Consider the following 9,983-nt stretch of genomic DNA (forward strand, 5'->3'; position numbering starts at 1 on the left):
GAAACGGCAGGCATCTCAAGGCCACCTCAGGCATAGGATTAGAAGAAGTGGCCATAACAGAATGTCTCGCAATCGAAGGACAGGAGACCGCCGGAGTCATACTATGAAGAATCGGCCACTCTGTGTATCTTGACATTATCAATAGAGATAAACCTGTTTTCCTTACGACCAGGTAGTGGCGGTAATATGACTGTTCTGGTGCCCTTCACTCCAAGCACAGGAACCGGAGCTCGATAGGAAGGACCAAATTCTTTCTTGTTATCGATCTTCTCTCGAACCAGTTCTCCAACTTGGGGTAGCCAGCCAACTACCGGGATCTGCAACGCATCATCCGATGTGGAGGGCAAATGTTCCTTTGCAAGACTGTCTCTGGTCTTTTGTAGATCCTGTAAAAAATTGAAATGTTCATCTACGTCAAAGGTTGTGGCGCGGGACACGCCGTCTAGACCGTTAAGGTCCGGGACAAACATCTTGATACCAAAGAGCATTTCGTACGGGGTCCGCCCACCCAGAGACCTTCTAGGGAGATTATTAAGAGCACGCTGCATGCCATTGAGGTGGGCTAGCCAGTTTTTGCCAGTGCCTATAACTCGTGCTGTCAAAGATTGCTTTAAGTCACGGTTCATTCGCTCCACTACACTATTACCCTCAGGTCTGTAGGGAGACGAAAACTTGACTTGGACCCCCATCGAAGTCATGGCATCCTTATACGCCTTAGAGGCGAAAGCCGGACCCTGATCCGAATGGAAGGTACCACAGGCAAAAATCCCTACAAAGACACGCAAATCTCTTATGACAGTCCGTGAATCAGCGCTGCGATGGGGCCAGACCCACACAAAGCGTGTGCATGAATCAACTGCTACTAAGATGTATTTATACGCAGTATCAGAAGAAAAAGGACAGCAGTGATCTAAATAAACACAACTTAGTGGTTTATTAGATATGTACAACTGTGTCTGTGGCGGACGCGCAGCAGTCGAAGGTTTAATCTGCGGGCAAATGTCACATTGAAGGACATAATCGTGGGTCTGTTTGTACAGTCCCCGCCACCAGAACCGTAGTTGCAATTGAGTTACAGTGGCCGAGATGCCCGCATGCGCAGATGCCACACCTTCATGCGCCGCTGTAATCAAGCTTGCCCTGCGATCAGAGTTGGGAATCAAACGTTCTCCAACATCAGCAATTTTCACAAAAGGAACCTTATCGGGACTTAAGTGGTATGTGTACTTCGAAGGGAATCCCGTAGGATGTTTACTTCCCTTCTCAGTGGCAGCTACTGCCGCCAAGATGTCATTATCAATCTTACTTTTGGACTGTGTAACTGCTGCAACTAAATATGTAGATACCGCTGATTTCGCTGCTTCATCAGCAAGCGAGTTACCGACAGCGTGAACTCCCACACGCTGATGGCCGAGTGTATGAATCACAAACACGAGTGGCAACTGCTCTTTGAGCTCAGCCACTCGAACCCAGATCAACTTATGTTTTATTGTGCTACCCTTGGAATCACGAAAGTCATTTTGAATCCAAAAGAACAAGTTTTCATTGTAAGACTGGACACAGTAGTAAGAATCACTCACAATAAGAGTCGTCACACTAGGATCTGCGTACTCCAACGCGAGTAAGAGAGCACGAAGCTCTGCCAACTGTGCGGTGCAGTCCCCTAGAGTCTGCGTGTGCACAACTCTGGACTTGAACTCTTCGTTCACCATGGCACCGACCACAATGGCACATGCGGAAACGTAGGCGTGTTTAGAGCCATGCGCAACCTGCGCCGAATCATCAGTGTAAATGATGCAATGGAAATCCTCCAAAGGTCGCATCGCTAAAGGAGCCGGATGAACGAATTCATACTGTAGGTACTCCTGCGACCGTAACGTGGCGTCAAAAATAAACGTGACATCCTGAGACGTCAAGGATGCAGCCCATTGAATCCACCGAGGGTGCAAAGCTTTAGAGTTTGGTACACTGGCTTTCGTAACTGCCTCCAAGGCAGGACACGGTGTTACAACCAACATGCGTTTTTCCTGTGACAGGGCACGTTCTTTAAGAATTGCCATCTGCACAGCCGTTAAAACTTTCTCCACAGTGGAAAATCGCATTTCAGTCGATGTGTACAAGTGTGACTTGTAAGCAATAGGTACTGTGTCTCCTTCATTAAAAGTTAGGTACGTGAAACCCACCGTCCCAGGGATGATTCTTATCACCAGGGTGGTGTGGTTATCACGAGTCAGTAAGAATTTAGAGCAGATCAGCCTGCAAGGATTGCAAAATGGCGGAGTGCTCAGGCAGCCAGCATGATTTGGTAAAAGATGGTTGTATCAAAGCATACAAAGGCTTGATACGCTGGGCATAATCCGGAATGTATGTCCTTCCGAAATTCAAGAAACCCAGTAAAGACTGTAATTTTTTCAGTGTTGTGGGAGCGCACAATTGTGCGCATTTCTCCAGGAAGTGAGGAGACAAACCTCTAGCTTCATTGTTGAGCTCGTAGCCCAGGAACAACACTGTGTACTCTGCAATATGCGATTTTGCAAAGTTAAACTTGTAACCCATGTCTGCAAAGGTACAAATTATGCTGTTTACTCGACACAGATGCTCCCAAATTGTGTCGTCTGTGAGATAAATGTCATCCACATACGAGCATGCATCTGGGTCGATTCTCTCTAAAAGAGAGACTATGCGGGCAGTAAAAATTCCAGGACTATTCTTATAGCCCATCGGGAGAAGCCGAAATTGTTTTTGGACCCCGGCGCAAGTAAAGCTGGTCCATTGGGAACTAAGACTATCCAATCTATGGGCATAAAAACCGTTAGAAATGAAAACGCTTACGCACAAGACTATTTACTAAACCAGAGCCGTGAGTATTCTGTACTGCACAGTTACAACAATGCGAGTTTAAATGCCGGTAATCCAATACCAAACGATATGAACTGTCGGGCTTGGTCACAGTAAAAAGAGGGTTATTCATTGGTGACACACATGTTTCAATCACTCCTTGATATTCCAATTGTTCAAGGATTGCCGCGACGGAAGATTTAGCTTCACGCCAGATAGGATATTGAGGTTGAGGCTGCGGCTGAGACCGTAAAGGAATCTCGTGGCATGGGGACAATTTATCCCAAACACATTGGTTGCGGTACAGAGCCGGCGCTAGAGCTTTAGCCCACTCTTCTGCAAAATGCAGCGCATGCTCTTTCGAGATTGTGTTCGCGAAGCTGGGGAGGAACACCTCCTCCCCTCGCGGTGCTGCAAGAACAAAAAGTGGGGGCCAGTCATCCTCCGAAAGCAAAATTCATACGTAGACGAAAGATTTTCCCAAAACACCCCTTTTACGGTACGTTGTATGTCACCTTCGATTAACAGGACAATTTCCAAAGTCTATCAGGGGGAGCAACTCTTGTATCAGCTGTTTCGATCACAACATAAATGTCAGTCTCTGTCACCTTCAGTAGTGGACGCAGGGCCTCTCTCACTATGGTAATCTCCGCCGCGCTGTCCAGCAAGCTCAGAGCCCAAGTCAGATTCCTAAGCCACGTTCTCACTATCTGTGGCATATCGATGCGCTGTTAAAGCCGCGACCTTCTTTTTGGCAAACTGCGGTCTCTTCGGTGTTGAGCCGTCTTGTTTTCCTGTACCGTCTTTTGGTCGGGGCTGGTCGTGTCCCTGCTGACCACCTCGACCCCTTCCGCCTCCTCCACCACCTGTCGTAGCGGCCGATGATTCCTGAAAGGAACGAGAAGAGCGTTGATCAGAAACCTGAAATCGATCAGGTGATTTAATCGTCGCGCGATCGTGCAAGTCATAAACACGCTCTGTTTGCGCAGGTAATTGAGACGCAGGACCAGAATTCTGTGTTTGTTGTTGCTGTTGCTTTCCCTGTTTTTGTTTTTTAGGCCAAGTTTGCTTTTTGGACTTGGGCTGAACTTCCGTCTCTGAAGTCTGCCCTTGTGCTTGCTTTTCTCTTTGACAGAAAAAGGCTTTAGACCTTTGCTATTGCGACCCACGGTTTTATACGCAGCCACAATAATTCTGGCTAACTGATGGGGTTTCTCGGCATCGGGAATCGCCACCAACGCATTGGCCACCTGAAAGTTCACTGCATCCCCCTTGACATTAGCAAGAATGAGATCGCAAACTATTTCAAAGGAGCCACACAAGCGCATACCCAATTCAACTGCAGCCTCCGGTCCGTGATCATCTTGAACACGTTTAATGATCGTCGGCAGGACAGCCATAGACGGAGTGCCATAACACCTCGCGTAGACTGCCGCAAATGTTCCACCCCAGGTCACACAGTCAGCGAGTTCAGGAGCCAAATCCTTCGGTAAACTAATTTTTAAAATCCTGTGCTTGTCACCAGGAGTTGTATTAGGAAATACTGCTTCCAGCTGGTCAAATTTCTCTGCAAGCCAGAAAGGAAAATCATCCTTTTCCTGGGGACGCTTACCAAATACAGCATTGACCATAACTGGACTGAGCTTCAATCCGCCCTGTCCCGCTGGAAGAGCCGGACCCCCCGGGGGCCCACCCAGGAGATGAGGACCTATGTATTGCACTAAGGCTCGAATCACGGCAATTGAAACTACATGTAGTCTTCAAACCTCCGCTAGGGTACAATTGCCGTGTTGAGGATGAGGAGTAAATCCAGCCAAAACAGGCCAATTTGCGCATGGAATGGATAAAGTACCTAACCTCAGAGCGGTCAAAGAATGGGGTAGGGCGCCACCAAACCAAACGCGATGCTGCCAATGATCAATAGGAACTTCCTGTGCTCTGTACGGTGTATATTCATTTGGTACTGGTGAGGGAGTGTAATTGTGGAACAAACCAGAGTTAGCGTCCATAGCTGGAAACGTCACTCACGAATAGAATAGTTCGTATGGGTAAGCTGCATCCGCACTCACCACCATTATTACAGCCAAGCCCTCTAAGGGTACTTGGTAAGTCTGTAAATGATTGCGTACCGCAACTCGACTATGCTGCGAAATGTCAACAGGTTGAGCCATGACGGCACAGGAACGTAGAAAAACAAAGTAAACTTTGTAGCACAACTGGGTAGTAATTCAAGGAAACCGTTTTAGAAAGATTCAAGCTTGAAAAGACCTATTTCAAAAATAGGTAGGTTATCCGACACCGCCGCTTTCCGGAAACGACAGTGAAGTGGTTAAGGATTGAATGATATATTACTCGAGTGTCATGATATAAGACCAGCAACGTTGGGCGCCATGTAGCGGGAATTCCGTTCTCCTACAAAACTGTGCATAGAGATTCGGAACCTCAGTGAATTAGGGTGCCCCAAAACTCACCTCAGTACCCAAAATCCCCTTACCGAGTTAGCTACAGTGTCTCACTGGTCAGTATGACTTCCCAATGTTTAGACAGACCAGAACATGAACTTAGAATTAAGCATGGGCGGATTTTGCGGATTGGCAATCCGCGAACTTGCGTATTTACGGATTCGCAATCCGCGAAGATCCGCGAACTCTAGCGGACTTGCGGATTTTTCCGTTTTTTGTGTTGGCGCGTGTTCGCGCCGATTTTGGGACAAGTTCGCAATTGCGAACTTACTTTTCGGCTTGCAACGGCCGCGACTATGTTGTTTCTACGTCTGGTTTATCATCACAGGTTCACAGCACCCTCTGTTTCACCACTGCCACCCTCTGGGACACCCATGCCACCCTCTAGTACATCCTCACAGGCACCTATTAGGTTTATTTATTACTGTAGATTATGGTGGTTGAAAAAAGCTAGCACACCTGCCCTTCTTCAACTGCCATCAATTAATTTGTGTTTCATTAATGTGTCAGTAATTTTGAAAGTTCCAGTCTGGCTGGCACCTGCTTCCTTCCTTATCTGTAATTTGCTTTTTGTTGCAGTGAAATTTTTTTTTTACAGGACCTTTATGGTGCTATTCTATGAGCCTGCTGTTTGGGTCATAGCAGGGTCATAGAATTGTTGCAAACTCTGGAGGGGCCCATCAGGAAGCACTACCTTGAATGTTACTAATGTTAAGTTTGAACTTTTGCACCTGCTCATTGCTTTCATTTTAGCTAAAATCGTTTTTTTTGCAATTTCGCGCGTTATTTGGGGCGCGAATCCGTGCGAGATCGATTTCGGAAGCCGCGAATACGTGCGAATACAAAATTGTTTTTGTTGCGACGTGTATGTTCGCGTGATCTTGCGCGTGTTCGCGAGGCGCTTCTAGCTATTCGTTTGCCAAGTTACCCTATCGGTCGTACACGGGCGCGGCCATCTTGTTGGCGTGACGTAATTCCGTTTCCGCCCGCTATGTGTAATCTCGCAAAGTGTGCTGCTCGCGAGTACAAGTTCGCGCGTACTCGCAAGGAAAATCTCGCGCGAACTTACCCACGCGGTCGTGAACGGGCGCGGCCATCTTGTTTCTCATTCATTGCTATGGTTCTGGGCATGCTTTCTCTATCCTCTCTCAATCTCTGCCATCCTTTGCTTGTTTGAAGTTTTTTTGATCTAATTTTACTTATTATCTAACCCTCTATTTTTCTAGCTCTATATTTTTGTGTTTTCTGCAGCTTTTAGTTACTTTTAAACTACTTTTTTAAACTCTTTTATTTTCTTCTTCACTATTCTATTTCTTCTTTATCATTTAAGTTTATTTCTGCCCAGACCATGGTAAAGGGAGCCGGGAAGCACCCTGAGAAGGGGAAGGGTCCCGCACCCCGTGCCCGGCTCCCGTGCGGGCGTTTAAGGGGGGAGCAAGTGGTCCCGAGGGAGATCTTTAGCGCGGAGGAAGTGGCGGCACTGATCTTCCATGTCCAGCGCCGCCTCCCCAAGACGATCCTGGGAGGCGGCAAGATCGCGACCGGCTATGGCATCCGGGAGCGCCGCCAGCGGTGGGAGAAGGTGTGCCGGGCCATGTACAAGATCTCTGGGGTCCGGCGCACATATAACCAGGCCACCCACCGCTGGACCGATGTCATGGACCGGGAGCGGGACTTGCTGGACGCGCTCGGCGTAGAGGTCCCCGGGCTTGGTGAGTAGTAGTAGTAGTACATTTACTACTCTGTTTTATCCTGCTCTGTTATTTGCAAATCTTTGTTCTTTACCAAGAGCAATAATGCTGCCGATTACATTGAGGTAAATTATATTTCAAAATCTTCTATGCATTTCATTTTCAGGTGCACTGCTCTCCTTCTCAGTAGCCTTGCTTGCTACTATGCTTCTTTGTTTTGTATGTTGTGTTCAGAAGCATTTCATTGGCCTGAGAAATTATGTATCAGTGTACTGTAAAGAAAAGAACTGCGTAATGCTAGACAGTAAGGGTCATATTTTCAATTACCGGCGCATCCCTGCAAAGTAGCAGGGATGCGGCAGTAATTGTGTGCCATGCCACCACCACCCATTGGCCCAAAACGTCACAGAAGCCTTACGCATCTGTGCCGTAAAGGCAGCGCATTGCTGGAGTTGCGTGCCAACGATGGCGCAGCTCCAGCAATGCTCTGGGGTACCCTATCTCCCCAATGCTGCATCAAGCCGTACGTCGGCTTCAAGCGCGCAGGGTTTGAGTCATGCATCATTGTCATAAAAATGACTGATTGACATCTTGTAGATTTCCCTCAGCCACTTTTAGGATTCGTTCCTGCGCAGGTACGCCCTCCCTTGCGCCGGAACGCCCCCTGATGGCGCAGGGCTTTACAACGTGATGCATCGCCCATATGCCCATATGTGGTTTTTTTTTTAATATATACGCCGCACCAACACCATGGCGAGTCTTTTGTTCTGCCGCTGCGTCAGAAAAGGCACGCAACAATGGAGGAAAATCAGCCGCAACTTCCGCAAGGGACTTATAAATCAGCCCCAACAGACTGAAGTCCAGTGTCCTTCCTTTAGACAGTCACATGGCTATCAGAAGAAATAGTGGCGGTGGTGGCGGGTGGATTGATAGTTTGAGTATTCACTGATCTGCAAGCAGGATGGACTTTGTCTGTCACGTGTTGTGCACTACTGCCTGCAGTGCCAGGCCTAGGCAAACCTCTTTAGTAGTCTGTTTATTGAGTTACATAGGAACTTTCTAAGTCAACGTTCCGCAAATCAGGCAATACGAATAACGTAGTATACCACATGAGATAGATCCCGTGGAATAGTTGTCTATCTATTTGCTATTTTTCCAAAATATGTTGTTATTGTTCTTTTGAAATGTTTGATTTGGTTGAAAAATCTCATCCATGTTTTATGGTTTTTCTTTCTTTCATGTTGTACATCAGCTCCCCCCAAGGGCAAGAGGACACAGGAGGAGGGTGCTGAGGATGCAGGCCAGGATCGGGCAGGCGAGGGCTCCTTTGCTGGCCCCAGTAAGTTTACATTTTACTAAACAGTACCTATTTTTTCCTAGCGTTCCTCATTCGATTTTTTCTAAATCGTCTTTGATCTTCTTGTAGACTGGATATAAATTCTTATCCTGCCTCGAATATGATGACTCCCTGTGGTATTACTAGACTATTCTTATTAGTCTGTCTGTGTAGCTAACTAAGATTGGACATTTGGCAATTCCATTGGACTCCCATTATATTCAGCAATACCTCTATGCACTGTCTCCTTACTGACTAGATAGTGTGGCAGAGTCATTCAGCTCCCGAAGTCACCGATTATAGATCCCCAATGATCTCTAGATTATCGTACGCAGGACAAGAGAGTAGTACGGAGTCACAGCACAGTCAAGAAGTGTCAGAGGCACTCATGCTTGCAAAAATTCCAAAACCTTTAGCTCATCCACTCTAGTCTAGAGGAACAAAAACCACAGAGTCTATTTAAGTGTAAAAGCTTTATTAAAAGTAAACACATTTATTGAAATCTACTTTGTCATAAAACTATTTAACTGTAAACGGAAAAGTGGTTAGTGCTGACGATTAATTGGACACATTTCTTGTGGTCGAGCCGAACTCTCACCTACTTTGAACTTGATCCTGGTCGTGTTCTTAGGACTCAGGAGTCAAGCTTCTGTCTGTTAGGAGAAAAAGTGGTGCGTGTTAAAAATCAAAAGCAAGCATTCATCAGTTGTGCATAAAAGTGCAGCAAGACAACAGCCTTCCCTGGAAAATGGGACATTTTTACTATGGAGTAGACAGTCACAAATTATTACATTGTATTCTGTGTTTTTAACATTTCTCCTAGACCAAATATTATATAGTAGTGAGTGGTGTATTCTAACTTTCTTAAATGTACTTTGTAGGTGTAACATCTGGTGACGGGGCCAGCGCGGAGGTGGCTGATGTGTTGGACTTGGACTCGGAGGCCTCTGGGGAGGATGCGGCGGTAGAAGAGCTGGTGGCCGTTCCTGTGGGGGATCAAACGGGGGTGGCGGAAACAGGTAAGCTATATATTCCTTACTTATTGAGATTGAAGACTGCATAGTGTGCTTTCTGCACGGGTGTATTACAATTACAAATCAACCAGGTAGTAGCCTCCTCGAAATGTACTTCGACTTAGCTGTGAAGTTTTTGGTGAGAAGAATCCCAATAAGTTCTTAGACGAACGTGATGGATGGGATGAACGAAAAGCGAAAGAAGGGTGTAAGTAAGTGGGACGCGAACTTGTATGATGGCTGGCAAAGAAGAACGATATGTGTTTGCTTGGACCCAGAGGTGGCTGGGAAGGAAAGAATATGGTATGGTGCATGGCTGGGTCAATGATGAAGCAAGGATGGGTGGAAGGACAGCAGCCTGGGTGGGTGAAACAGAAACTGTATGTGTGCGTATACTTTGAATGAATGGATGCCTGGAGCATGGTATTCTCTGACTCTTACATAGCAAATGTGTATCTAGAGAGAGTAGATGGTCGCCAGGTGAAGTAAGTGTTACCTTGAAGAGCATGTACCACCGCACCCGCACGTCCGTCCCAGTGCAGGGAAGGCAAGGAAAAGAAATTGTAAATGTGTCCAATACTACCATGAATAGTAGCAGTACTTTGTATTGCGTTTGCATTCACAGCATATATCTGGTTATTAC

The sequence above is a fragment of the Lissotriton helveticus genome, chromosome 7 (genome assembly GCF_964261635.1).
Source record: "Lissotriton helveticus chromosome 7, aLisHel1.1, whole genome shotgun sequence".
NCBI lineage: Eukaryota > Metazoa > Chordata > Amphibia > Caudata > Salamandridae > Lissotriton > Lissotriton helveticus.